General features: G+C 32.9%; 1 pseudogene; it reads left to right on the top strand.

The window, feature by feature from the left end:
* Positions 1–11076: 11076 nt before the first annotated feature.
* LOC140891312 (uncharacterized) lies at positions 11077–14880 on the top strand (annotated as a pseudogene).
* The last annotated feature ends 31 nt before the right edge of the window (positions 14881–14911 follow it).

The following is a 14911-nucleotide window of genomic DNA, read 5'->3' as shown; positions in this document are numbered from 1 at the left end:
TATATATATATATATATATATATATATATATTAATATTCGATTGGTTCTATCATTTATGTATGATCCTTGAAAACGAAGGATATGTGAAAGGTGTCAAGTCTTATATATATTGGGTTTGGTTTGATAATAACAGTTAAGGATTGCAAGATATATATTGACATAAATTGATTTCAAATTAATATTGAATGGTTAATACTTTGGAATAATTTCGATTTACTAAGGCCAACACATGAACAATAAGAGTACACATGCAGCTTAATTGATTGTAAATTTTTGTACTTCATGGATAAAATTTTAGACCACTAAGATCGATCTTGCCAAGTGAAAACAAATTAGTTTTGAATTCTCCCGACTTCAGAATAAATCAAAATTAATTTGAAAGAATCTCGAATATTTTTGGAACAAACAGATAGGGAATTGGGTATGAGAAACTCATTGTTTGTACATGCACGAAGAGGTTATGATTTCATGCATAACAAACATGATGATGCTTATGATGAGTTTTCATGGTCGTATGAATTGTCTCCCAATTAAATTAGTAATGATTTAATGTCATGTGTACTATTTTGGTAAATGTCGAAGATGAATACATTGTTCATTATTCAATGAGATAACATGTGGTCATATAATTAATTGTTCAATGTCTACAATTGTTTAATTAGATGTATTTCTAAGTTTCAACAGTTGTTGAATGTGATATTTAGACATCAATTAACCAAATTTGTAAGACGAAGCTTGTATTTGAACTTCACTATTAAAAGAGCATGCATAATCATGAGGCCTAACACAACACATGGGCAAAAAAAGTACAAATGAAAGTTAATTGCACATATAATGTTCTATTTCTTGGGATAAAATTTTGGGTCACTAAGATCGACATTGCCAAGTGAAAATAAATTAAGTTCAATTGTCATAGATTTGAAATAATTTCAAATATATTTGGAACAATCTCAGATATATGTGGCACAAAAAAAGGAAATTAGGAATGAGAGACTCATTTTTTGCACACATACAAAGATTTTATGATTTTGTGTATAACACACATTATGATGCTTATGATGAGTTTTCATTGTCGTATGAATAATCGTCCAATTCTATTAGTGTTGGTTATTTAATATCATGTACACTACTTTGACAAATGTAGAAGATGAATACATTGCTCATTATTCAATTAGATCACATGTGGTTATATCATTAATTGTCCAATTTCTACAATTGCGTAATTAGATGTACTTTTAAAATTCAACATTTGAATATGATATTTAGAATCGATTAACCAAATATGTAAGAAGATGTTTGTATTTGAACTCCACTATTAAAAGAGCATGTATGATCATGGGGTCTGGCACAACACATGAGCGAGAATAGTACAAATACGGCTTAATTGTGTATATAATGTTCTGATTTTTGGGATAAAATTTTGGGACACTAAGATCGCTTGCCAAGTGAAAGTAAATTAGATTCAAATTGTCATCGATTTGGAATAATTACAAATATATTTGGAATAATCTCAGATATATGTGGCACAAAAAAAAAAGAAATTAGGAATGAGAGACTCATTTTTTGCACACATATAAAGATTTTATGATTTTGTGTATAACACACATTATGATGCTTATGACGAGTTTTTATTGTCGTATGAATAATCGTCCAATTCCATTAGTGTTGGTTATTTAATATCATGTACACTACTTTGACAAATGTAGAAGATGAATACATTACTCATTATTCAATGAGATCACATTTGGTTATATCATTCATTGTCCAATTTACAATTGCGTAATTAGATGTACTTTTAAAATTCAACATTTGAATATGATATTTAAAATCGATTAACCAAATATGTAACACGATGTTTGTATTTGAACTCCAATATTAAAAGAGCATGTATGATCATGGGGTCTGGCACAACACATGAGCGAGAATAGTACAAATATGGCTTATTGCATATATAATGTTCTAATTTTTGGGACACTAAGATCGCTTGCCAAGTGAAAATAAATTAGGTTCAAATTGTCATCGATTTGGAATAATTTCAAATATATTTGGAACAATCTCAGATATATGTGGCACAAAAAAAGGAAATTAGGAATGAGAGACTCATTTTTTTCACACATACAAAGATTTTATGATTTTGTGTATAACACACATTATGATGCTTATGATGAGATTTTCATTGTCGTATGAATAATCATCCAATTCTATTAGTGTTGGTTATTTAATATCATGTACACTACTTTGACAAATGTAGAAGATGAATACATTGCTCATTATTCAATTAGATCACATGTGGTTATATCATTCATTGTCCAATTTCTACAATTGCGTAATTAGATGTACTTTTAAAATTCAACATTTGAATATGATATTTAGAATCGATTAACCAAATATGTAAGAAGATGTTTGTATTTGAACTACACTATTAAAAGAGCATGTATGATCATGGGGTCTGGCACAACACATGAGCGAGAATAGTACAAATATAGCTTAATTGCGTATATAATGTTCTAATTTTTGGGATAAAATTTTGGGACACTAAGATCGCTTGCCAAGTGAAAGTAAATTAGATTCAAATTGTCATCGATTTGGAATAATTACAAATATATTTGGTAAGAATTGATATATGCCACAAAAAAAAAAAGAAATTGTGAATGAGAGACTCAATTTTTGCACACATACAAAGATTTTATGATTTTGTGTATAACACACATTATGATGCATATGATGAGTTTTCATTGTCGTATGAATAATCGTCCAATACTATTAATGTTGGTTATTTAATATCATGTATACTACTTTGACAAATGTAGAAGATGAATACAATTACTCATTATTCAATTAGATCACATGTGGTTTATATCATTCATTGTCCAATTTCTACAATTGTGTAACTAGATGTACTTTTAAAATTCAACATTTGAATATGATATTTAGAATCGATTAACCAAATTTGTAAGACGATACTTGTATTTAAACTCTACTATTAAAAGAACATGTATGATAATGAGGTATGACACAACACATGAGCAAGAAGAGTACAAATACGGATTAACTGCTTTATAATGTTCTACTTTTCGGGATAAAATTTTGGGTCCCTAAGATATTTTTCCAAGTGAAAGTAAATTAGGTTCAAATTGTCATTGATTTGGAATAATTCCAAATATATTTTGAACAATATCAAAATGTCATCGATTGCATGAACATATAAATGTGTTTGTTCCAAATATATTCAGAATTATTCCAAATCGATGACAATTGAAACTTAATTTACTTTGACTTGGCAAGCGATCATAGTGATCCAAAATTTTTATCCCAAAAAATAGGACATGATATTGTGCAATTAACCTGTATTTGTACTCTTTTTGCTCATGTGTTGTGCTAGACACCATGATCACGCATGCCCTTTTAATATTAAAGTTCAAATACAAGCTCCGTTTTACAAAATTGGCTAATCGATGCCTAAATATCACATTCAACAAATGTTGAAACTTAGAAATACATCTAATTACACAATTGTAGACATTGAATAATGAATTATATCACCACATGAGATTTCATTGAATAATAAACAATGTATTCATCTTCTACATTTATCAAAGTAGTACACATGACATTAGATCAGTACTAATTGAATTGGAAGACAATGCATACGACTATGAAAACTCATCATAAGCATCATAATGTGTGTTATGCACGAAATCATAACCTCTTCGTGCATGTACAAACAATGAGTTTCTCATACCCAATTGCCTATCTGTTTGTTCCAAAAATGTTCGAGATTGTTCCAAATTAATTTGGATTTATTCTGAAGCTGGGAGAATTCAAACCTATTTTGTTTTCACTTGACAAGATCGATCTTAGTGGTCCAAACTTGTATCCCATGAAGTATAAAAATTTACAATCAATAAAGTCGCACGTGTACTCTTATTGTTCATGTGTTGACCTTAATTAGTAAGCCGAAATTATTCCAATGTATTAACAATTCGATATTTATTTGAAATCAATTTAATTATTTCAATATATATCTTGCGATCCTTAACTGTTATTATCAAACCAAACCCGATATATATACAAGACTTGACACCTTTCACATATCCTTCGTTTTCATGGTCCATACATAAATGATAAAACCAATCGAATGTGATAGATATACATCTATATATATACATATATATTTATATATATAATATATACATATATATATCCGATCATAAATTGTATTTAGTTGTTATGTTCAATCTTAGTAAGATCAATTTATCAACCCGAAAAGACGAATAATTATAAGAAATTATACAAAATATTGTACTATTATCTTAATTTTTGTACCAAAAATATAGAATACACGTATAAATTGGTTTCACTGAAGTTTAAAAAAATATTAAACCAATTTTAGTTTACAAATGTCTTCATACTAATTAATTATTGTCGCACATACATCAACCCCAAAAGCATAGCCACATAATAAAAATCATTCAAATTTGTTTTTCAGCAATTCATGTTCATCAGATAGTATACTCGCGGCAACACGAGCTCGACAAGTCTCCATATTCATTTTCTTTTCATATCTTCACATTTTATCTGTGTCACAGGTTAAAAATTCTAATGCAACCACAAAAATACATTAACAAGTAGTTTTAGAAAAATTTCCAGAAATAAAATAAATTTTGGGGGAAAACAGATTTATCATAATCATTCAAGCATTTCAAATGAATAATTATTCCACTGAATCGACCAACAATAAAAACAGAAATCACATAACAAATTCAAGAACAACATAAAAATTGGGGATAAACATATGAAAACAAAGAACTAAAAAATAATTTATGAACTTAAAATTAAAAGATTTCAAATAAAATTTTCACTACGACCAACGAATAAATAAATAAGCATGTTCTTATCATATAGTATTACACAACCATGGATCTCATTACATATGAAAAAATTGTGGATTTATTAATGATTAAAAAATTAAAAAAATGGTTGACAATGGATTTATTAATGATAAAAAAATCGGTCCATGAAATTCCACCATTGGTTGATATAGCTACAAACATGAGTAAATATATGAAGAAGGTGAAAGAATATAAAAAATAATTGAAGGCACCGGAAACTAGAAAAATGAATATAATAATCACACCATATGAGACACAAAAAACAATAAAAATGAATAAAATAATATAATAGGGAGCTAAAACAAATACTTTGTGTGTGTCAGGGAGTTGTAAAAAAGCTTATCTGATTTGGAGACTGGACAATGATGAGAGTTTGGTAACGAGGATTTAAAGGCAATTTCCCAAATAATTTTTTACCTCGTATTTTTAGAGAAACAAACACCTCCATCATTCCTCTTTTTCTCTACAAATCTCTCCCAATTACCTTCTCCCCCTCTGTGAAATCAAGATGAACAAATAACCACAAGGTCGTCTTGTTCATCCCCTCTTTCATACCTAGCCGTAGCTGCACATGAGAAGTATTCTTTCATATTGAAGCATGGAAATCCGAAATCAAATGGGAAGTGATTTATTTTCTTTCTTTCTCGAGGTATTCTTTTTCCGCATACATTTGTTTCATTTTAATTTTTCACCTCCATTTCTTTCAATCCCAGAAAATCCAATTAAGAACCTCTAAAAAAAGAAAACCCACCTAGGAAACCAATTTTCAATTTCTTTACACTGGTGCTCCTTCAGTCGATTCCTCTTCCATATGCATTTGCCAATTTTTAGGGTTGGGAAGGTGCAAAATCTGGAGGTTGAAGAAGCAAATGAAAGGAAATGAGAAATTTTAGAAAGAAGACATCTTTTTTGTTAAAAAAAAAGTAAAAATAAAAAAATAGCTAAAATAAAATGAAGAATACAGATTGCTACATATTATTTAAAAAATCAATGAAATGATATATATGATAGATAATTTTTTTTAAAAAATGAGTTAATGAATTTTATTCTAAATATATTAAAATAATTTGAATTCATTTTTGTTGTAAATCGAAAATGCTAATTTTTTCAGTCTATTTTGATCTTAGTAATTAAAATTTTAACTCACTAAATTATTTTGTTTTTGGTTAAAATTTTATTTCTGGAAAAATATTATTATGAATTTAATGATCAAATTTTTTTTTCAAAAAAAAAAAATCAATATAGTTTGTAAAAAATAAAATACAATTTACATAATTTTAAAATAAAATTTAATTTCTTTCTTAGTGAATGAAAAGTTTTCATCATATATATATACATATATATATATATATATATATCTATTACTGTGGCCCCGTTTGGTTTCAAAAGCCAGGCCAAAAAAACACTTTTTTAAGTATTTTTCAGTTAACAAGGTATTTGGTTTACCAAAAAAGTGCTTAAAAAATTGGCATTTTTTAAAGTCAAAATTAGAGCCTTTTTAAAAGCAAAAAATTGTAGCTTTTAAAAGAACTTATTTTAAAAAATCTATACAAAATCCCAACGGGCTCTAATCTAAATAGTAAAGCGAGAATAATTCTAAAGTGGCCAGTTTCTTGTCCGTTGCCAGTCACCAAAAAAACACGGCATCTTGTGCTTCTCACTCCACAGCTGCTGTGAAAAACACGCATCAAATGGAACCGATTACCTCTTCTCCCATTCTTGGCTTTTCATTTCTGCCGCATCTTCACCTGCTTACAATCCCCTTCACCATTCGATCCTTTTGTGTGATGTACCCTGAAATTGAAGATCCTCGATTGGGTTAGTTGTTACCTCACGTTTTTGTTTCGGTTTTTTTGGGTTCCCGGATATTCTCGGTGTTCTGTTTGTCCACCTCGCTCTTCTTTTGCTGTTGTTTGGTCTTTTTGATTTTCATCAGTTGTATCTCATTTTTATTATTTATGCAAATTGTATGTTGGTTGAATGTATTTATCTTACTTCTGCTGAAAATTGTTCTCAACGAAACAAATCTGGATAAATTCAGGGGAAAGTTTTTTTTTTTTTTTGGAGTTTTCTTTCTTGTTGCTTTTCATCAACTTTACGTGCATAGAATAAGGTTGCTTTTATCACCAGTATATTGGGAAAATTTGTTGCATTTTTATTATGTTATTATTTTTTAAGATTTTTTAAAGTATGATGGAAGGCATAATATTTTGTTACATCAACTCAGCAATGCTTTTGAGATTGTGTTGTTACTCTTAGTGCAGTCTCCTTTTTAAAGTAGAAGTGATCTCATCAAATTTGCGGCTATGGGTCTTCTCGGCACCATCTAGATGTTACCCTCTTCAGCTTTCTCTTAAAGTTTTTAATTATTGAGGAGTTGCTTAGTAAATTCTATAATCAACCCAACGTCAATTGTGAATGAACAATTATTTTATGGCAGTTATTACTTCACTTAATTTTGTAAAATGATGTTTTGATTTCCTCTTTTGATCACCTTCTCCTCTTGTCACATTGTTCAGTCATCTACACGCATTAAATTTTTAGAATTCGAATTTAAGAATACTCGTCTGCACAACCTGGATTAGAACTCTGAATGTTTCTCTCATTTTAATGATTCTGAAGCATAGTTGATGACTTCTTGAAAATTAGAGCTCTGAATGTTTCTTTCATTTTGATGGCACTGAAACAGAGATGACGATTTATTGAAAAATATTATCACCAAATATCTGGGGTACAATAGTGCTTTAATTGAGTCTTCTCTGACAAGAGAAGGTATTTGGCACGAGTGAGAGACATATGCACTGAAATCTGGATATGTCGATCTGAAGGAGCTAAATACCTCCATTTATACAAAAAAGAACACACATTGATTTCGCATCTGGTTTCAAAAAATGCTATATGTATTCCAGTTTCCGATAACAGAACTTTCTCGAACTGCTGTGGAAATGAGAAGCAGGGGATGGTTTTTAAAGGTGGTACCAAGAGTTGGCGGTAGAATTATTTCCATTGAGAACCTTCCTTCAGGTAAACTAATACATATAACCTGCGTATCTCTTGAAGTATTGTTCATGGTAGTGTGTTAGGATTGTAGTTTTATTTGATTTCAACTTGCTAATATTTTTGTATTGATACTGTAATTCGACTTGTTTTTGTGACAGGAGTTCAGTGGCATCATAGTCAAGTTTAAATTAATGGGTATGAATAATATACTGGCTTTGAAGTACAGATCTGCTGGTTGATGTGAGGAATATTATGTCATTAAGTACGGGAAAATCTTACTTTCCACCATTTTAATGCACATCAATATCATATTTTTTCTAATTTTTGTGAGAATGGGATGAAAGGGCAAGAGTTACGAAAATGCAATTCCTCTCCAGCACACATAGACCAATGCAACCCAGTTGAAGGATCAATTTTCTTGAATTCATAAGTATTGATAAACAAAAATCCAGTTACAACTAATTATGAAGAATGGTATATTTTGCTGACATGATACTAGCTTAAATCTGCTATTTTAGTTGTGAAAAGAATGCGAAAAAATGATGCTAATTCATGTAAAAAAATTGATGGTTTACCTGTCATATAATGGCATTCTGTCTACACAGACAGGAACTGAAGCAAACCTGGAGAATCTGAGAAACTGAGCTTATTAGCTGGGCATTAGAATGCATATACGGGTCGAGTTGGATTAGTCTTATGTTCTAGCCGACTCTATTACTTAACTGGATACTCAAAATCGAGTTTTTTCAATGCGGTTATAGAGATGCTTGAGCTCAAGCCACATAAGCTCGACATTAGTTGGGAAATAGAAGTTTACTAAACTGTTTGGTCTGTAAATTAGCTGTCAGTGCTTGAGCCACATTTGAACAATAACTTGAATGTCCCAACTTCCATTAAACTCGGTTTTTGCCAAGCCCAAGACATGTTTCAATAACACTCAATTTAGCGTTGTAGTATTTAATTTTCTCCCTTAATTTTTACATGATCGGGTAAAGAATCATAAATACCACATATTTTCTTGTTCTCGGGCTTCTCTACTATAATGAAAAAATAGCACATAACCTTGTTTCTTCTCATTCTGTACTATTGTTTTTTCGTTGCATAATTCATCTTTGAGCATTTATAAGTAGCATGCTTGTTTTGTTCTCAGGCTTGTGTGCTTGCGGGTGCATCCAACTCTCAATTTTCCACACTCCCATCGAATTATACGATCTATTTCACTGCCATTGATGGGTCGACGACGATATCTGGCCAGAAGCCCGTGAACAATTCTTTGAAGGAGATTTCTGGACAAATGGTAAGATTCTATCTGGTCTTATATATATTTCCTTGCATTCTGAGTAAGATACATCAGCAGCACTGCAGCAGACCTAAAAATCAAGGTGGATCAAACATGGGTCAGAAACAATATCGATTTATTCCTTCCAAATTGTTTTTGATATTTCATTATATCCGAGGCTACCTTGGTCATGTATTTTCCTTATGCGAATGGATGCTTTATGTTTTGGCATGGCATTACGAAAAATGGTTCGACATAGACCAAGTACACAAATGTCCCTGTCCATTGGGGGACAGGGACCGTTAACTTAGAGCTCTGGTCTGTACACAGACCTGTTTCAAAGGAAACTCCACTTGTGATATCGCACGAGTATGATGTACGAGGAATGTTCTGACCTTGCCGGATCAGCTTTAGTTGTTCATGTTAGTTTTATTTTGGCTTGCTTTTCTGTAATAAAGGTATTGAAGTGTACTGCCTAATCTTCAACTTCTTGCATGGATATTGCTTGTGTTGAAGTTCTGCATATTGAAATTTGGTTCTGTTTATATTTTCAGAAACAAAGAGAAAAATAAATGCACAAAATTGGCATATCCTTGTTTTGTACATTCAAAAAAAGCAAATTCCCTTCAACTTAACTTACAAAATGAGTTATTTCAGGCAGCGAGTCGTAACACTGCAAATTTAAACCAATGTTTATTAAATAAAAAGATTAATAACAGCATCAGCTCAATCAAAATAAAATGTCGGTTTCATGCAGTATTTTTATTTAAAACAAAAACAAAACCATAAGCAATTTTGAATTTGTTCATCAAATTTAATAGTGCGTTTGTTTGTTTGATTACAAAATACATAAATTTTCTTTATTAATTTATTTTTGATTCACTTCCTGTTGTAGTTTTGTAAATCTGGGTAAACACCTCAATTACATAGTATATATATATATATATATATACATATATATATATATATATATATATACGCGAATAATAAGTTGAAACGGGCCAGCTTCCTGCCCTTAACAGTTAAAGAAAACCCACGCGGCGCTTTGCCGCTTCGAAAAGTTCTATGTTCACATTTCACCCGGTGGATCTGGGTGCAGCATAGAATAAGCCTGCCGCTTCTGACGTCTCTTGTATTGCTTTGTGCTTTTCTTTTATTAAATTAAATTAAATTAAATCAAATATCTACCCTTCTTCTCTCCTCCGACTTTCTATGTTCTCCGCCTTCTGCTTCGCGTTGCCTTTGGCTGTCCACCGTTTTATCTGCGTTATTCAGTCTTCCGACCATCGTTCCAACAGTTTTGCGTCGTTTGGATTTTATTTGGGACTCGGAAACTTCGTATGTACAAGGTTGCTTCTTCAATGTTTTTTTTTTTTTTACCTTTGTTTTGCTTCTATCTGATGCAAAATGTGATATATTTTTTAAGATCTGCGTTTTATTGTGTTTACACTGAAAAACACAACATACACTCCCTTTGCTTTATAAATCTATGTAATGATCGAGTCCACAAATCTCTATATGTTTGCCGTCAATCTGCCCATAAAGTTATTCCACAATTGTCTGCCTTCGAGCCAAAATCAAAACTAAAATGTAATAAGATTTTAAGAACGTGTTTTTAAAAACATAAAAGTTTTTTAAAACCATTTTTGTTATGTGTTATATGGATATTTAAAAATTATAAATACAGCTAAAAAATTCTATTTTATTAGGATATTAAACCATAGACGATTATTTTTTCAACTTTTATATAAATTTTTTTTTTTATTTAATCTCATTTTTCCTAGTTTTGTTTTTAACATTTTATTTCCTAGGTTTGCACGACTATATTACTGGCGGTGTATGTATGTATATATATACGACTACTTTTACTCCACTTCTGTGTGGCGATGCGTCGAACACTTTACCGGCGTTGTGAACCGACCATCCTGACCACCATTAGCCGTCCAGCACAACCACTACAACCCCGTAATCTCTGCTGTTTGTTCCTTCAAGAAGAGTAAGAATAAATTCTTTGTTTGTGGTCGCTTTTTATGTTGTGTTTCTTGTATTAGTTTCGTTTCCCCATTGTAGGTCTTCAAGGCTTTTTTATGTTAAGAGATTGGTGGTTGTTCAGACATGGAGTTAATCTTGGAAGTTAAGTTGTAACTTGTGAGTTTAGCGCTTCATGGTGGGTTTCCGATTAACACTTCATCTTAACTAGCCAGCGTGAGCTGCAAGGATTTCCTCATCTGATCATATTGTATTTGGGAAGCACGTATGCTGTTCTGAATCTTGCTGTTAGTCAGTTTATTGAATTTGTTTGAAAGTTGATTATTTCCTTTTGATTTTGATGCCCTTTGTCTTTGTACATTTCTGCCTGGATTTGAATGTAAACATTTACACATCTTAAACGAAGGCTGGTAAATTGTAAAAGTTGACTCGATTTGTTCTTTTTCTCTCTACTGAATTTCGGTATGTGTTTTGAGATCATTTTGATTGATATCTTCAACTTGTGAGATTAACTGGAAAAGGAATCTGCAGGTACTGCTCAACTGCTGAAGAATGAGGGCCCTTACAATAAATAGAGGTAAATTCTTGCAAAATTTTATCTTTTCCATTCCGTTTTGTGGCAATCACGTTTATTTTTTTGTGCTCTTTCTTTGTTTTTTGTTCTATAATTCTGTTACTCTTCCATGCCCCACCTGACCCCATTTTCATATCGAGTGTTGTGAGATAGTTCCATGTTGAATATTAATAATGGAGCCACTGGCTGACTTTGTTGGAATCTCATATAGCCTTCAACTGTGTTTTATTTATGTATGTGTTGACGCAGGGCTAAAAAATCAGCTTTACATGAGATGTTTCTTCCTCTGTGGCGTTTGTGATAGATTTCCATTTTCAAGTGATGGATCATCTTATGAGGGAAAAAGCTCTGTTTCTTTGTTTGATAAGGAAAGTGAAAGGTCCGCCAACGAGCAAAAGTATAGTTTTTCTCCTATGAATGTCGTGGAAGGTCAAATCATTAGAAAACATGAAGCTGTTAGACAATTGGTTGAGAAGGTGTGTGGAATTCTAGAAAGCGGTTCCTGGGGACCTTCCCTGGAGAAAGTTTTATCATCTTGTGATGATAAACCCCAAGTGGATGTGGTGATTGGAGTGTTGAGGAGAATGAAGGATGTTGAGTTAGCTGTTAATTATTTTCGGTGGGTCGAGAGAATGACCAATCAAGTGAATTGTCCTGAAGCATATTATTCACTTGTCATGGTAATGGCTAGATGTAAGAAATTTGATAGGTTTGAACACATTTTGGAGGAGATGAGCCTCACTGGATTTGGTCCATCGTATGAAACATGTGTGGAGTTAGTTTCCAGCTGTGTGAAAGCGCATAAATTGAAGGAGGCATACAATCTTATCCAATCTATGAGGAAATTTAAATTCCGCCCAGCATTTTCTGCTTACACAACTCTTATAGGTGCTTTGGCTGCGGGTCATAAGCCTGATTACCCAGATCTCATGCTTGTGCTCTTTCATCAGATGCAAGAATTAGGATACGAAGTTAGTGTGCATTTGTTTACAACTTTGGTTCGTGTATTTGCTCGGGATTGCCGGGTTTGATTCTGCTCTTTCTTTATTGGATGAGATGAAGAGCAATTCATTTGATGCAGACATTGTTCTCTACAATGTGTGCATAGACTGTTTTGGCAAGGTTGGCAAGGTGGATATGGCGTGGAAGTTCTTTCATGAGATGAAGTTTCACGGTCTCACACCCGATGATGTATCATATACCAGCATGATAGGAGTTCTCTGCAAGGCTAATAAATTGGATGAAGCAGTTGAGTTGTTTGAGCAGATGGAACTGAACAGGAAAGTTCCTTGTGCATATGCTTATAACACCATGATAATGGGCTATGGGTCTGCTGGGAGATTTGATGAAGCATTTGGTTTGCTGGAGAGGCAAAGACTAAAGGGGTCGATTCCAAGTGTGATTGCATACAACAGTCTTCTTACTTGCCTTGGGAAGAAGGGAAAAGTAGACAAGGCCTTAGAAATTTTTAATGACATGAAGAAAGATGCCATGCCCAATCTCTCTACCTACAATATTCTTGTAGAACATGCTTTGCAGGGCCGGAAAAGTGGACAAAGCTTTAGACATTCAAAATGAGATCAAGGGTACAGGCTTGGTTCCGAACATAATGACTGTCAACATCATGATTGGACAGGTTGTGTAAGGCTAATAAACTTGATGAGGCTTGCTCGATATTTGAAGGCATGGATCTAAAGTTTGTACCCCAAATAAAGTCACATTTTGTTCATTGATAGATGGCTTGGGAAAGTCTGGCAGAGTAGGTGATGCCTATAGATTGTATGAGCGGATGTTAGATTCTGATCAGATGCCAGATGCAATTGTATATACATCCCAAATTCGAAACTTTTTTAAGTCTGGAAGAAAAGAAGACGGACACAAAATTTACAAGGAAATGGTTCGGAGAGGCGTTTCTCCAGATCTTACACTGCTTAATAACACATGGATTGTGTTTTCAAAGCTGGGGAAACTGAAAAGGGCAGGGCTCTATTCGAGGAGATTAAAGTTCAGTTTACACCTGATGCACGTAGTTATTCAATTCTAATTCACAGTCTCATAAAGGCGGGCTTTGCTCGTGAGACGTATGAACTATTTTACTCAATGAAGGAAAAAGGATGTGTGCTAGATACATTCGCTTACAACACTATTATCGATGGATTTTGCAAATCAGGTAAGGTGAATAAAGCTTACCAGCTTTTGGAAGAAATGAAAGCTAAAGGGCACCAACCAACTGTAGTTACTTATGGTTGTGTCATTGATGGGCTTGCTAAGATTGACCGGCTAGATGAAGCCTACATGCTCTTCGAAGAAGCAAAATCAATAGGCGTTGAGTTAAATGTAGTTGTGTACAGTAGGTCTTGTAGATGGGTTTGGAAAGGTGGGTAGAATTGACGAAGCATATCTCATAATAGAAGAAATGATGCAAGGAGATTTAATGCCAAATGTGCAAACATGGAATTGCTTGCTTGATGCTCTTGTCCAAGGCAGAGGAAATAGATGAAGCTCTTGTTTGCTGGAACTCGATGAAAGACTTGAATGCAACACCTAATATTGTAACCTATAGCATCCTTATAAATGGTCTCTGTAAGGTTCGAAAATTCAACAAGGCTTTTGTCTTTTGGCAGGAGATGCAGAAACAAGGGTTGAAACCCAATGTAATCACCTATGTCACCATGATATCCGGGCTTGCCAAGGCTGGGAATATTATGGAAGCTGACAAACTCTTTGAAAGGTTCAAAGCAAATGGAGGCGTACCTGATTCTGCCTGCTATAATACAATGATAGAAGGGTTAAGTGTATCAAATAGGGCAACGGAAGCATATAATCTATTTGAAGAAACTAGGCTGAAGGGTTGTAAAATTTATACCAAAACTTGTGTAATTCTTTTGGATGCATTGCATAAAGCTGAATGTCTTGAGCAGGCGGCAATTGTGGGTGCTGTGTTGCGAGAAACAGCCAAGTCGCAGCATGCTTCCAGATCCTTGTAACACTACGATTGCACTTGATATTGGTGAGTGAAATTGATTTTGTTTCTGGGTCATGTTTTGCCGTTGCCAGTATAAGTTATTTCAGTTGGAACCAGCGATCATATATATTCAAAAATATATGCCACCGATCAACATAGAGGGTCATGGCGACTGTGGCTTTGCAGGTAGGATTTTCGCTTTGGAAATTAT

The sequence above is a fragment of the Henckelia pumila genome, chromosome 3 (genome assembly GCF_033568475.1).
Source record: "Henckelia pumila isolate YLH828 chromosome 3, ASM3356847v2, whole genome shotgun sequence".
Classification (NCBI taxonomy): Eukaryota; Viridiplantae; Streptophyta; class Magnoliopsida; order Lamiales; family Gesneriaceae; genus Henckelia; species Henckelia pumila.
The sequence above is the reverse complement of the archived record's forward strand: the minus strand, read 5'-3'. Positions and strand labels throughout refer to the sequence as shown.